Below are 16532 nucleotides of genomic sequence, written 5' to 3' on the forward strand. Positions count from 1 at the left end.
AAATTCCCCTTTTAAAATATAGCATTCTATTGTTAAGTATGTTTCTACGGCATTATTTAGTTTCTGAAAACGTGGTTTATAATGGCTGTAAGATATTCTGCCATATGGATGTATCTCAATTTATTTAACCATTCCCCTATAAGTTCATGTTTTCTTTAATTTTACTGGCAGCATACCAGATGCTTTGCAGAATTTTCTTCTCTTTCTCATAACGAATCTTTCAAATGTGTGTACTTTCTATGCATTTTGAGTGCAATGTTCCTTTTCATTTATGATTGGAAGTTGTTTCTCAGACTCCAGGTTGTTGGTTTTTTATTTTAATTTTTTCCTTCTTTTTAAAGATAAGAAAACATTTAGGCAATCTTGGTGTTTGTCTGTCAACACATTGGGTGGAGTTTTGGGTTTTTGGGTGTTTTTTTAGTGTCCCTAATTGTTCACCTGTATCCTGTTGCATCCTCATCCCTCAGACCTTTGATGAAAGGCTGATTAATCTATTCTGCTGTTGGCCAGACTTCTGAAGCCTGGTGGCTATGTATTGAGTGTGGGCAGAGGAGAAATAGTTGCCCCACTGATGATACAGAGGGAATTTATTCATGGATTGTTTAACATGTGTCTAGCTCTTGTCTCATCAGCATCAGTGCATTAAATCTTACTCAGCATACACTGTTCCTACCACTATTTCTCTATCCTTCTTTCTTCCCACTTCAGTTCTCACATCTTACATCTCAGGTTCCAATAAGCATCCACTGTTTACTCTTTCTGTTGCATCCTCCACCATGTCCCAACTCCAGCCATCAGAATCTGCAGACCAAAGACAAGAACCTGAAGGCCCTTGGAGTAAACTGAGTCTGGAACTTTCATCTGGGATCTATGAGCTCTTCTGATTCTCTGCCCAATTATATTCCTGGTGTAATGTATGTATTAATCCACTCAAATGCTTTGAGACCTTCTCTGTCTTCCTCCCTTCTATAATGTGCCAGGCAAAGCAATATAGAGGTGCATTAAACCTTACCCAGGGAACACTGTTTATACCACTCCTTCTCTCTTCTTCATTCCTCCCACTTAGTTCTCACATCTTGGCTCTCAGGTTGCAATAAGCATCCACTATTTTCTCTTTCTCTTGCATCCTTCACCATGTCACAACTCCAGCCATCACAGTCTCCAAGTGAAAAGTAGTAAGAAAGACAGTATTTGGGGCACTGGCTCAATAAAAAAGCCATGACCTCATTAGAATGTACCTCCTACCTATCAGAGCCCCGTGTGTCTCAGATATCAGGGGTCATGAAAAACCATTACCTTTTCCCTTCCTGATCTCGCTGTTCTGCCTCAGGTAGCCAAGAGTGAATTCTTCACGGGAATTTTGCCTGGAGTCTGGCCAGTGCTATTGCAATCCTGCATCTTGGTGTGGTTTGAAATTATTTTAACAGAAATAAGGCACTGTAAAAAATCAGGTGCCTCTAGATTTCCACCCTCATTACCCAGAAATCTGTAATAGCTTTGTGATCTAAAAGAATGGTACTGGGGGCAGTGTCTTATTCTCCTCCAACTGATGATGAGTGTCATTTCTGAAACACTTCATTGTTTCAAAAGCACTTTATATGCATTATCTCAGCTCATTCATCCAGTTTCTGAGCACCTGTTATGTGCCAAGCAATAGGGACACAGAGTGAATGACACATTCCCTTCTCCTCCACTTTTCCCCCTTAAAACTCTCCAATAGCTTTACATAACACTTAGAAAAATAATCCAGATCCATCCTCTTGCAGCAGGAGCTGGCCCTTTCTATCTCTCCAATCTCATCTCTGCACACTCTGTTCATTCTCCACTTCTCTCTAGCCACAGAGGCCTCTGGCTGTTTCTCAAACATACTAAATTCCTTCCAACCCCAGAACCTGCTATTCCTTTACCCTGCAATGCTCTTTTTTCATATTCATATAACTCGCTGTTTCTTGTCATTCAAATCTCAGCTTAAATGTCTCCTGCCAGAAAGGTCAAAACATTCTGCTTTAAATGATCAAATATTGGAAACAAAAGCATTTTGCCCCAACCAAAGTTTTGTTTGTGATAGCTGCAATCAGTCCATTAGTTGAACAATAATTAGTAAGTTTCCCACTCTGAGTCAGGTGCTATGTTAGATACCATGGATGCAGTGGTGAATGGCTTACATGGCCCCGGCTTCTTGAAGTCTGCATGCTTTTGGCAGCCGACAGTCTTCAAACAGACAAGACCTCGGCAAAAGGTGGGCAGTAGAGGTGAGATAAGATGATGTCAGCCTAAAAAGGATGCTCTCATGCCCTAAAAATCCCTTGCCAAGAACACCCATTTGTTTTCCCGCTTTGATTTCTAATCTGCTCATTTAGGAGCTCAGATTCTGAAGTAAGAAGGATTAATTTTCAAAGTGACCCCGAGGTTCTCCAAGAACACCATTAACCTTAGCTATTTAGGAGCACGGCCTGCTCCCCAGCTCTAATTCCAGGAGTGATTCACCTTATTTAAGTGAGAACACAGAGGCTCCAGCACATTTTCCCCAGTGCTTGCCCACAGAATGTTGCTGGGGAAGCTCTATTTGACATTTACTTTTCCCTTCCTTGTGAGGAAATTGACTAGCGCTGGTCATCATGGTGACACCAGAACAGAGAGCCTTGCCTGATGCTCCAAGGGAAGGTTTTCTTTGTTCTTCCTTCTTGGTGCAGGAGGAGTGAGGTGGGTAGGGACAAAGGTGGGGTCTGGAATCTAAAACAGGCAGATACTTCTATTCAAAAGGTCACTAGCTCTGGTTTAAAATCCCAGCCCTTAGCCGGGCATGGTGGCTCATGTTTGTTATCTCAGTAATTTGGGAGGCTGAGGCAGAAGGATTGCTTGAGCCCAGGAGTTCAAGACCAGCCTGAGCAAAATAGAGAGACGCTTATCTCTAAAAAAAAAAAAAAAAAAAAAAAAAAAAAAAAAAAAAAAAAGGAAATAAATAAATATTTAAAAATCCCAGGCCAGGTGCAGGGGCTCATGCTTTAATCCCAGCACTTTGGGAGGCCGAGGCGGGTGGCTCTCTTGAGATCAGCAGATTGAGACCAGCCTTGCCAATATGATGAAACACCGACTCTACTAAAAATACAAAAAAATGAACCAGGCCTGCTGGCGTGCACCTGTAATCCTAGCTACTTGGGAGGCTGAGGCAGGATAATTGCTTGAACCCCAGAGGTGGAGGTTGTAGGAGCTGAGATGGTGCCACTTTACTCCAGCCTTGGTGACAGTGAGATTCAGTCTCAACAACAACAACAAAAAATCCAGCCCTCTTATGAGTAAGCTACGTAATTTCAACAGGTTACTTAACACTTGCTAGCCTCAGTTTCACCATCAGGAAATTCTCCAAAAGGTAAAAAAAAAAAAAAAAAAAAAAAAAAAAAAAAAAGCTCTGAAAAGTAAATAGTTATTCCTTGAGGTACTTAGGATAATATCTGTTACACAACATGATAATCACTGTTTTCTAGTTTTGTGGCTACTGGCACCGTCATCCTCGTTACCATCATCATCATCGTCATTGTCATTATCACCAATGGATTCCCAGTAGCATCTTTGTAGAGGGAAAAGCCATGGCAAAGAACAAAGAGAGCAGAGTTCAAATTCTGACTTCACCATTTATGAGCAAGTCTGTTAATGCATCTTTCTCAGTTTCTTTATGTAAAGAATGGAGACAATAGAGTCTATTTTTCAGGGTTTTTAAGATTCAGTGAACACAGTTACATGAAAGTATTGGGTGTATTATAAGTGCTTAACACAAATTAGTTGAACCTGAACTTCAATATACATCTTGCAGCAATATAGCCTTTGATTTTAGGGCTGCTTCCACTGCTAAAACTTGAAAGGGCCTTCATAATTAAAGAAAAAATAAGAACATTTCCCTCTCCCAAATAGTGAAAAGCAGAGAATATATTACAGCCTGTCTGAAATAAAGTTAACCTTTGGTTGGTTTCTCTGACATGTAATATTGTCATCAGCACAGTATAGTGTTGGGCAGTCAGTTGGCCGATCAGCAGACATTTGTTAAGCACCTTCTAAGTGCTAAGTGCTTTGCTTGACACACTACAGAAGGGAAGAAGACACAGAACGTCCCAAAGAGCTCAAATGGATCAATACATACATCGCACCAAGAAGAAAATTGGGCAGAGAATCAGAAAGCCTGTAGTTTCCAGATGAAAGACTCAGACTCAGTTTACCCAAAGGGCCTTCCGGTTCTGTCCTCATTTGCTTTATTTATTTTTGAGACAGGCTCTTGCTCTGTTGCCCAGGCTGGAGTGCAGTGGCGCAATCATGGCTCACTGCAGCCTTGACCTCATGGGCTCAAGTGATCTTCCCATCTCATCCTCCCAAGGAGCTGAGACTACAGGTGCACACCGCCACACCTGGCTAATTTTTCTGGTTTGTTGTTGTTGTTGTTGTTTGTTTGTTTTTTTTGTAGAGATAGGGTCTCTCCATGTCACCCAGGCTGGTCTCAGGCAATCCACCCGCCTCAGCCTCCCAAAGTGCTGGGATTACAGGTGTGCGTCACTGTGCCCGGCCCTCATTTTCCACCATTGTTCGACAAACACCCAACGTTCCAGCCGGCATATTGTGTTGTGCTCTTCCATGCCCCAGTAACTGCTCCTGCTAAGGCTTTTGCCAACATCATCTGTTCCTAAACTTTCTTTACCTCTTTATCTTCACAAACTCAGCTGCAACCAAACATCTCCCAGGGATGCCCTTTTTGACTTACTATCTTGTATGTCTACTATATTCCTACCATATGAAATTGACATCTTTTAGGTTAAAGTGGTTGAATATTGCCAATTTCATTCGATTTAACCAGACCCCTAGTATCCCATGCACGCCTCTTTCTACACTGTGCACTGCAGAGTCAACACAGGCAATGGTGTACATATGTAGGCTCTGGAGTCTGACTTCCTTGTTCCAATCCCAGATCTGCTACTTACCTGCATTGTGACCTTGGGAATGTTACTTAACCACTCTGTGCCTCAGTTTCCCCATTTATGTAATGAAGATAATAGAATCTATCTCATAGCATTCACGGGGGATTGTATTTGTTTGTTCTCACGCTGCTGATAAAGACATACCTGAGACTGGGTAATTTATAAAGGAAACAGGTTTAACTGACTCACAGTTCCACATGGCTGGGGATGTCTCACAATCATGGTGGAAGGCAAGGAATGAATGAGAGCCAAGCGAAAGGGGAAACCACTTATAACATCATCAGATCTCATGAGACTTATTCACCACCACGAGAACAGTATGGGGGAAACCGCACCCATGATTCAATTATCTCCCACTGGATCCCTCTCACAACATGTGGGAATTATGGGAGCTACAATTCAAGATGAGATTTGGGTGGGGACACAGCCAAGCCATATCAGGAATCAAGTGAGAAAAAAATATGTACACACATAATCATACATCGCTTAACAACAGAGATACAGTTTCCCGTATTTTGTTTCCTTCCAATTTCTGTAAAGTGTTTGGTTCCACTCTGGCCTCGGGGGTGCATGCCAGTATCTCTGAGTCATGAAACCATCCCTTAAAAAATGAAAAACTGCAACCTATCCAACCCTAAATGATTCATGGTGCCCAACATACATATTTATAGGCTACATCCAAGAGTGAAATCCACTTGAGGCTCTCTTGTTCACACCCCCACGCATCTGCAAGCCTGTATCAGGCACTTGGAAAAAGCAAAGACCCTGCCACTTTATTCACCCACATATGTCTGTGATGGGGTTTGAACTCTCCGTGAACCACCACCACCCCTCAGAGCCAAACTCTAAGTGCCCATCTGTGGAAGCGGAGGTCTGAAATGAGAATTCTGCTCTTGGCTCCCAGTAAACATTGCTCCAGTTAGTTTTTCTCCGAGTTACATCTCAGCCTTGGGGCACCAGCCACTCTCTCCCCTTAAATATCCACAGAAGGGAAGCATTAGCAGTAGAGTTAGACAGATCTAGGTTGGAGGATCTGCTTCTACTGACTCTGTGGCCTTGGACACATCTCTCTCTCTTTTTTTTTCTTTTTTTTTAGTGACAAGATATTGCTCTGTTGCCAAGGCTGGAATGCAGTGGCATGAACAGGGCTCATTGCAGCCTTGACTTCCTGGGCACAAGTGGTTCTCCTGCCTCAGCCTTCTGAGTAGCTGGGACTACAAGCATGTGCCACCAAGCCCAGCTAAATTTTTTACTTTTCTGTAGAGATGGGGTCTTGCCATGTTGCTCAGGCTGGTCTTGAACTCCTGGGCTCCAGTGTTCCTCCTGCCTCAGCCTCCCAAACTGCTAGGATTACAGGCATGAGCCACCACACCTGGCCTCGAAATGTCTCTTAATCTCTTTAAGACTTAGTGTCCTCTCTTTAAAATGGAGCTATTAATGACATAACTGCTGTTATGAGAAAAGGGTGACAGGATTTAAGGAAACCCAGATGGCATTGTGAACGCCCCTGGGGTAATAACAGAAGGCAGCTGATACGTCTCTAAGCCTGCAAGGGCAAGAGGAAGAGGTGGTTACTGGCATCCAGAAAAGGCAATTGTATGGAGAAGGCTGCAAGACAGGCACTATGGTCTTCAGTAGATACAGTTAACTCATCCACGGTGACTTGGCAGGGAAAGAGGCAGCAGACTAAATACCCAGACTGCATTTTACCCTCTTCTCTGACTTCTGCTGATGACTCCCAGTGGTTGAATCCATCTAGAAGCTGGAGAGCAAGAGGACCTAGTCAGTCTGTACAGGTTAGCATTCCAGCACCAGGGCAGGGATGGAAAAAGCACAGATGTGGATCTGGAAGGGCCAGTGGAAGACATTCAGCTCAAGTACCCAATGGAGGAAGGAATGCATGTAAAGAGTGCTGTGTCAGTGGTTGGCATGTGATAAGTGTTCAAAAAATATTGGCCTTGATTATTCAATCAAAGTATGTATGAGATCTCTTAATGAGATCTCTCTTAATGAGAGGTCTACCATCTTGTGATTCATTTCCACTTCAATTTTGACATTCAATTTCATAGAAACTTAGGGGAAAGATAGCTTCCATTTTCAGTGTTATTTGCTTTGCAGATTTGCAGATCCTTATCACCATGGCAATGACCTCTGACACCTTTGACCTTCCTTCCCAGAGAAGGCATTCACTCATTCATTCATTCATTTACTCAACAATAATTTACCCAGTAGCATCTATGTGCTGGGCATGGTACAAGGCACTGAGGACACAGTGGTAGACATAAGACTGGTCTCACAGTGTTTACAGGGCAGAGACACATAAGCTGTCAATTACAAAACAGCGTGCGAATGTGAGACGGCGAAAGGACAGAAGGCTGTAGTGGAAGCAGAAGGGATGCACCTCTACAGCACAGTTGAGGACAGCCTGACACCATCACTGCTAAAGTTAAAAGTGAATGAGTAAAACATATAGTCAGATGGAAGGAGTACGTTATAATGTTTGCTAGCACAGCATAGTGACTATAGTTAACAAAATGAGTTGTACTTTTTCCAAATAGCTAGAAGACCTTCTATGTACCCAACATACAGAAATGATAAATATGATAAATACTTGGGTGATGGGAAAAAATGCAAGAATGTCATGAAAATTCTAAATCATGTAAATAAAGTACACAGAGAATACTGCCTGGCCAAAAACAAATTGGAAACGAACGCTCAGGGTTTCGCAAAGAGTAGAAGCTTTTCAGAAAGGAAGATCAGTCTTTAATTGCAAAGGTTTGAAGCTTAGCAAAAGTGGTTGTACAGCCCCAACTCTGGTGTCTTTCCAACTCTTTGGTGTCTTTCCAACTCTTTGGTGTCTTTCCAGCTTTGTGGTTGGGTGTGTGTTTAAATGAGTAAGATTAGGGTGGTTCCTAATTGCTTATAGAAAAAAGGCTTTTGTTTATATGCTGGGCACATTCTTTTCTAACAAATTAGCTTGACAAAACTGAACAGAGACTTGTTTCTGACCCTCCGAAGGCAATTAAACGTAAGTGTTTTATCCTGTCTACAACCCCTCCACCGCCTTCTGAGTTTCTTCTGCCAAGGAGTGATTTGCAGGGGATGGTTGCACAGATAGCCTGTCTTCTAGCAAAGGGATCACTGGTTTTAGGAGCTCTACCCTTGATGGCTTTCTGGCGCCATTCTCAGCCCCTTATCTCTGGCTGCCTATGAAAGAAAGCTTCCAAAGCAGCTTGGATGAGAGAGTAAAGATATGGTTTGCTCCAGAGGGTGCAAAGCATCGTGTGGTAGAAAAAACACAGGTAAAAAATGGCAAGACCCTAGCATGCCCCGTCCTGTGTCATCAGGGAATAGCAGAGGAAAAATGGAAGTGGGGTTGCCCTGACCAATTGTTCTGAGATAGATGCGCCAGGAACCTCAAGGTTCTGAGTGACCAGCAAGGTGCTCGCTGACACAGTGGGGAATGCATTCTCTCCCTGTTCCCCAAGCCTAGAGAAAGAGCAACCAAATATTTCCTGTATTCAAGAGAGTCCAAGAGTGATTGAGGCCTGGAGTGGTCCTGGTTTGGACCAGATGAAATAGAGCAGTTCTCAGGAGGAGGTGGCACCAACTGCTAATGACGTCTTCAGCATGATGTCACTCCACATGCCCCAAAACTTAGCCTCAACCCCTTGAGAAAAGAGAGAATAAAAACCCTAAATAGCCCAAGCCTTGTTTTCTCTGCATGTTAGAATTGAGGCTCAAAACAAAAATTAAGGCATTTTAGAGAATAAAAAAGCCCACTATACCTAACACCAAGCAAAACATGGGTGCAGGAGTGAGAAGAGGTAGGCCTAGGGGTCTAGTCTTTGCTGCTAGTTAATAGCTATGAGATTCCACTTTTCAGATTATAAAACTGAGGCACAGAGAGGTTAAGTAATGTGCCAAACCAATGCAGTTAGTAAGTGGCCAAGGCAGAATGTGAATTCAGGTCAGTCTGGCTCCTAAGCTATCTTGTCTTAATAGACACTATTCTATCTTCTGAGAAGAACACAGGAAATGGAACAAGGAAATGGAACCCCACCACAGTTGGTCCAATTTTCACACATGTGGGAATCCCTGACAAAGGGAATAGAACTGAACCAGCTTTACCAAACCGCCAGTGAACCTGACAATTGTATTGCGATGGCATGGGCTGCATGATGTCATTTCTGGTCGTGTCTCTGGTCTCCCTGTTTTCCAGTTAATCACATCCTCATGCAGCTGTGATCAAGGGAAAGTAACTGCTGCAAACTAGCTTATGATTGGCATGTCATGGAGTTAACAGGTGAATAATGAAAGTACATATATATATTAAAAAATTAATTGCATGATGAAATGGAGGGTTCTAAATGATGCACGTGATTGCAGATTACCTGGTGGAATATAGATTATTTTTAGCAAGTGTTGCAGTGACATCTCCTAGAGTCAGTTTATTGGGTTTTATAAGAGAAAATTTGCAGCAACAAATTCTGGGGCCCCTTGTGTCAGCCTCAGCAAAATCAAGGAAGTATGGGATATAGGCTGAATAAGGGCGTCCAAAGGATGTCTTTACCTTAATACCCAGACCTATGAATATGTTACCTGCATGGCAAAAGTGGCTTTGCAGACATGATAGAGTTAAGAATCTTGAGATGGGGAGATTATCCTGGATTATCCAAGAGGGCTCACAGTAATCACAGGGGCCCTTAAAAGAGGGAAGCAGGAGAGTTAGATTCAGAGTCAGTGAAAGGGATGAGACAAAGGAAACAGATAGGAGCCGTGCAGGACCATAAGCCGAGGAATATGAGCAGCTGCTAGAAGCTGGAAAAGGCAAGGAATGGGATTCTTCCAGTAGGAGGCCCTGCTGACACCTTTATTTTCACCCCATGAAAATAATTTAGAACTTCTAAACACATACAGACCTGTAAACATGACAGACTTGTGTTGTTTTAAGACACAAAGTTTATGGTAATAATCCACAGCAGCGATAGGACACTAATACAATGTGCTACCTGCAGAAGCATCAGATGCACTAATGGTGGATCAGAATCGCCCAGGTGGCTTATTGAGTACACGTCCCCAAGCACCACCCCCAGATATTAGGATTCATTAGCTCCAAGTCCAGCCATCGAGCCTGCATTCTTAACACCCTTCCTTTTCCAATTATCTAGGTTGCACCCATGTAGAAAGGCTAAGTAATACTCATGTAAGAAGATGAAATCTAGAAAGATCCATTGTTTTTCAAAAGCTGGGTGAAGGTTTATGGAATATGTTTGGCAGAAGTACTAACTAAATCATAAATAAATTATTTACAAAATCCTAGACTATCAGAGTGGAACAGACCTTCCTGGATGATCTAGTTCAATGCTTGCATTTTACAGCCACAGGAACTGATGCACAAGGAAGTCCAGGGTTTCTAGGGGGTAAACTATAGAGTTCAAGTCTGGCCCAGAGGAGTCCAGACCTATAGGACCCTACGAATTAGGTCAAAAGGGATTTGACCTAAACAACAGGGAAAGCCTGGTTCTTAGGGTATGATCTTTTGCTTTGTGAACACATTACTGATTTGCAAGTGTATATTTTTTTCTTAGGATTCCAGACAACTCCATGAAGAAGCCCCAAAACTCTCAGCACTGAGAGGTGAGTTTTGGAGACAATCTTTGAAACAGAAAACATAAGAAACAGGAGGATGCCCCTCAGTGACTCAGGATCTCTTTTATGTGTTTTGAAACACACACAGACATTAGATGCTGTCAAGACCCCAACATGCTTCCCCTGGCAGGTTCCTTTTTCAGTTAAAGAAACAACCGGATGGAAGAGAGACAGAAAGGATTTCAGAGGAAAACGGGATGTCGCTCCAACAAAAGAGGATCAATGATCAGGATGTAGCATGTCCCCAGAAAATAAGAGGGGGAGAAAACTAACACAGTCTAGCCTTTTGTTTATTTATTTTCTGAGATGGAGTTTCGCTCGGTTGCCCAGGCTGCAGTACAATGGTGTGATCTCAGCTCACTGCAACCTCCACCTCCTGAGTTCAGGCCATTCTCCTGTCTCAGCCTCCCAAGTAGCTGAGATTATGGGTGCACACCACCATGGCTGGCTAAGTTTTGTATTTTTAGTAGAGACAGGGTTTCACCATGTTGGTTAGGCTGGTCTCGAACTCCTGACCTCAAGTGATCCACCTGCCTCAGCCTCCCAAAGTGCTGAGATTACAGGCATGAGCCATCGCGCCCGGCCCAATCTAGCCTTTCAAGTGCAGATTTCAGTTGGCAGTCTGCATTGGGAAATACTTTTGTTTTGTTTGTGGAAGAAGGAAAGGAGAGAGAAAAAGTGTGGTGCAAAGAGGCTTTGAAATGACTTGCCTTTGGGGCCAGGCTGGGATCTCCAGGCTCACCTCCCCCAACCCCCTTTTTCACTTTATGGTCCAAGCACATCATAGTTCCCTGCACTTGCCATGTTGTTTCAAGCCTCTGTGATTTTACTTGGATTGCTCTGTCTGCCTTAGAATTCTTTTTCTTTCCTTTCACATAGCAAAATCCATTTCCTTTTCCTTTTTCTCTATCACTTCCTCTGAGAGAGCTTTTCTAATAACTTTTGCCCAATCTGTGTAAGGTACCTTCCCGTGTGACCCAACAATGTCCTGTGCCTCTATCACGGCCCTAATTCTACTGCATTGAAATAATTGTTTTTTTTTTTTTATTATACTTTAGGTGAAATAATTGTTTATGATTATATTTTCCAATTAGACGATGGGCTCCTTGTAGACAGGGAGATCTATTACTCATTTTTTATTTCTCCAGTGACAAGTCCAGTGCCTGACACATTGGAGGTATGCAATAAGTGTTTACCAAGACTCCTGCAGTAATCACCAGTGGACCATGTAAGAAGAGACTTCAAAAGAAAAAAAGGCCTGGCGCGGTGGCTCACGCCTTTAATCCCAACACTTTGGGAGGCCGAGGCAGGCGGATCACGAGGTCAGGGGATCGAGACCATCCTGGCTAACACGGTGAAACCCCGTCTCTACTAAAAGATACAAAAAATTAGCTGGGTGTGGTGGTGGGCGCCTGTAGTCCCAGCTACTCAGGAGGCTGAGGCAGGAGAATGGCGTGAACCCAGGAGGCAGAGCTTGCAGTGAGCCGAGATCGTGCCACTGCACTTCAGCCTGGGTGACAGAGCGAGACTCCATCTCAAAAAAAAAGAAAAAAGAAAAAAAACCACAAAACAGGCATGCTTGAGGCTGAATGACAAAAGCCAAGCAAAGAACAAGATGGGCTAAGTTGGATGGGAGGCAGGGTCTGTACGGTGCTGATCCCTGCATGTCCCCTTTCAAACAGCAGGAAATTCCATCAAACATCACATAAGCCAAAGTATGAACTTTGACTTACCATGACTGACTTTGAATTTCAAATCCTCCTAAGCACTTTAACAATGCAGTCAAATATCCTCTGAAACACCAGGGGTTCAGTCTAGGTCCTGTTACTCTCTGTACAGAAAACCAATCACTGAGACAATAGTTATTGCTAAGGAAGAAGGCTTTAATTGGGTGCTGCAGCTGAGGAGGTGGGAGCTCAGTCTCAAATCCATCTCCCTAACTAGTCAGTTAGGACTAGTTTAGTCAATTAGGGGTTTATATAGCAGGAAAGAAATGTAACTTGGGAGGGGTAAGGAAGCAATCAGGATGAGTAAGTGGTCTGGTTTCTCATTGCCTGAATGTGATGATCTGGTGAGTTTCAGCTTTTTGATACTTTTTGAGAGTCTGGGGCAGGGGAACAGGGATCCTTTCCTGAGGAAGGAACTCTGATAAAACAAATGTAAGCTTCAAGCTTTAAGACCAGAAAGGTCAATTTCTATGTTTACTGGGGAAAAAAAGAAAAAAAACTGTCAGTGACAGGGGTCTCCCCCAACCCTCAGGCCACAGACGGGTGGTAGTCTGTAGCCTGTTAGGAAATGGGCCACACAGCAGGAGGTGAGTGGTGGGCAAGCAAAGCTTCATCTTTATTTACAGCTGCTCCCCATAGCTGGCATTACCACCTGAGTTCTGCCTCCTGCCAGATCAGCAGCAGCATTCAATTCTCATAGGAGCACGAACCCTATTGTGAACTGCACATACGAGGGACCTAGGTTGACTGTTCCTTATGAGAATCTAATACCTGATGATCTGTCACTGTCTCCCATCATGCCCGTATGGGACTGTCTAGTTGCAGGAAAACAAGGTCAGGGCTCCCACTGATTCTACATTGCAGTGAGTTGTATAATTATTTCATTATATATTACAATGTTATCATAATAGAAATAAAATGCACAATAAATGTGATATGCTTGAATCATCCCAAACCATCCCCCAACAACCCGGGTTTGTGGAAAAATTGTCTTCCATGAAATCAGTCCCTGGTGCCAAAAAGGTTGGGGACTATTGGTCTACGGGACTATTGAGTTGGTTTCAATTCCATGAGGGACCATGACTGTCTTGATCACTCTTATTTCTGCTGTGCTTGACACACATTTGTCAAATGAATAAATAAATACATAATTAATGAAAGTCATGGGGTACCTGTGTGACCTTTGACAAACTTCATAGTCTCTTTCATATATAATTGTTTCATATATGTGTATGAAACCTATATATAAAAATATATGTTATATATATTCAACATATATATAAATATATATATGTTTTATATATATATGTTTCCTCATTTATGACATGGGGATGATAATTCCTTAGTCAAAACCCTAACAGCAATCCTTGATTCCTTTTTCTCATAGCCTGTAAGCCAATCCCTAAATAAGCTCTGAGAACTCCACCTCCAAAACACAGTCCAAATTCATCTCCATCCCTTCTTCTTTCCTATCGCCCCATCCCAGCCAAGTCTTTTCATCTTCTGAATGGCTGCAAAGCTTCCTAATTCATTTTCTTGCTTTCACTCTTTTCCCCTACCCATAATCTATTTATTCACTAAAGAACAGCCAGATTGATTTTGTAAAATATGAAACTAATCACAGCACTCCTCTTAGAATGGAATAAAACTCATGACCTTGGTTTACCCAATCCTTTATGACTGTGCTCCTACCAGTACCTACAGCTTCATCCCCTTTCATCTTCACTCCCCAAACACACAGGACCTTTTTCTGTTCCTTCAACTCACCACGATCTTCTCAATTCAAGGCCTTTTGCACTCGCTGTAACCTCTGCCTGAAATGCCCTGATTTTCACATCGTTGTCTTACTCTTGTCATTAAGACTTCTTACCTTAAAAGGCACCTCCTCAGAGAGGCCTTCCCCAGTGAGCTGCCCTAAAATAGTCACTGTCTTTATCACATCAGCTGATTTAATAATCTTCAGAGATTTGTTCACCGTCTTCTATTTTTATTTTATTTATTTGTTTGATGTTGCTGGTCTCCCTCACCAGGCTGTAACTCCATGGATAGAAAGTACCTTATAATTCATGGCTAGGTCCACAGTACCTAAAACAGTTCTAATAATTCATAAATATTGGTTGGATAAATATATCAATCCCTGCATCTTAATGTAGTTTTGAGGATTAAATGGTATAATTCACGTAAAGCACTTCTTAACCCACTATCTGACACATACATAACACGCAACAAATGTAGTTTCTTAAATCATTTAGTACTTTGCATTAAATAGAAAGTTCCTACCTTGAAGTTTCTATTTCTGTATCAATTCTGTCAAAACCACTGGGTGTTGAGATGCAGGAGGTCCTCCAGGAAGAATTGATTTATTTCTGCTTTCTGTGTTTTGAGTAGTGCTACAAGCCAATATTCCGCTACCTGTAGAGGAAAGAAGAAGAGGGATATAAGTCAAAATTATGCTCAGCTACAAGTAACAGAAACCAAGAAAAAAATGATTTAAACAGGCAAGGGGTATTTTTTTCTCACACAGCAAGAAGTCAGTCTAGTGCTCATACCCAGGGCCCTTCTATCTTCCTGCATCTTCATCCTTCTTGTTAGGGCTTCTGAGTATGGCCACATATACTGCACATTGCACAGCATCAGGCAGTGGCAGCATTCACTTCTTACTGTATATAAATAGCACTATCTGGTATTACACAATGTGTGTCATATATGTGCTTCTGGTTGCAAGATTGATGTTGCATCTCTAGGCATTGTATCCAAATTCCAAACAGTAAAGAATCAGATGCAAAAATAGCTCTGTTATTAAAAAAAAAAAAAACCACACAAACAAACAACTTTCCTGTGGCTACCACTGGATTTAATGAAGTCCAGAGAGGTAAGACTTGACTTAGCTGAGGAAAATTGCTTTCCTGAACAATATCAGAGTTTTATTACCTAGCAAACAAGTGGGAGGGATAACTATTAGGTAGGCAATTGGCAGCGTCTTCTAGAGAAAGACTGCATTAGATAGTTGACAGCTTAATGAAGAGTGTTGGTGTGACAAAAGAAACTGAGGAAGGGTGGGTATTTCAGGGACTCTGGGAAAGGTCAGAAAAAGGAAAAATAAATTATTCAACTAAGTGGGCCAAACCCAAGAAGGCAAGTTTAATCACAAATTCCAAAGGGAACTTTGATAAGAATTAAAATCAGTCACAGTTCTGCTTCCAGTCAACATAGATTAACAGGGACTAGATTTACTTTCTCACCTGAAACAACTCCCCTCAAAAAAAAAAAGAAAAGAAAGAAAGAGAGAGAGAGAGAAAGAAAGAAAGAAAGAGAAAAAAGTAAAAGGAACAAAAAAAACAAAGAAGTAAACTGTATCAGACATGTGAAGTAATGACTTTAAAGAGAAGTATCTTGCCTCAGTAATGGAAAATAGCCCAAATTAGCCCAAGACTGAGCACTGTTCTAGTCCTGCCTAACAAATATTAAAACCAAAATCTGATAGAATAAAACTTTTCCAAGTAATTTAACTGTGCCCCATAACAAAACTCAACTCAAGAATACTTACAGAAATAGAAAGATAGTCAGAATCCAACAAGGTGTAATTTACAATGACTGGCATCTAATCAAAAATTAACAGGCATATAAAGAAGCAGAAAAATATGACCCATAATGAGGAGAATAATTAAATAATCAAAACTGATACAGCACTGGCCTAGATGTTAGAATTAACATGGAAGGACATTAAAATAGTTATTATAACTGTATTCAAGATATCAAAACTTTGAATAGATACATGGGAAATAGTAAAAAGACATGGACATCTTGAGATGAAAACTACAATGTATGAGATTTTAAAAACAGATGGAATTAATGGGAGATTAAATATGACAGAAGAAAAGACTTGAAGACATAGCAAGATAAACTATCAAAAATGAAATTAAAAGAGAAAAGATCATTAAAAAATTTTAGCAGAGGGCAGGAATTGTGGCTCACGCCTGTAATCCCAGCACTTTGGGAGGCCGAGGTGGGCGGATCATGAGGTCAGGAAATTGAGATCATCCTAGCTAACACGGTGAAACCCTGTCTCTACTAAAAATACAAAAAAATTAACTGGGCGTGGTGGCTGGCGCCTGTAGTCCCAGCTGCTGGGGAGGCTGAGGCAGGAGAATGGCGTGAACCCGGGAGGCGGAGCGTGGAATGAGCCAAGATT

The 16532-nt window shown here is 42.0% G+C and overlaps 1 long non-coding RNA gene across 1 annotated transcript in view; it reads right to left on the reverse strand.

Moving 5' to 3' along the window:
• The window catches only part of LOC115831245, a 186760-nt gene that overhangs the window by 58179 nt on the left and 112049 nt on the right, over nt 1-16532 (reverse strand). Inside the window, exon 2 of the long non-coding RNA XR_004026773.1 lies at nt 14621-14752. This is a non-coding gene — a long non-coding RNA (uncharacterized LOC115831245). The remainder of the gene's footprint in view (nt 1-14620; nt 14753-16532) is intronic.

This window comes from Nomascus leucogenys, chromosome 18, assembly GCF_006542625.1.
Source record: "Nomascus leucogenys isolate Asia chromosome 18, Asia_NLE_v1, whole genome shotgun sequence".
NCBI classification, from domain to species: domain Eukaryota; kingdom Metazoa; phylum Chordata; class Mammalia; order Primates; family Hylobatidae; genus Nomascus; species Nomascus leucogenys.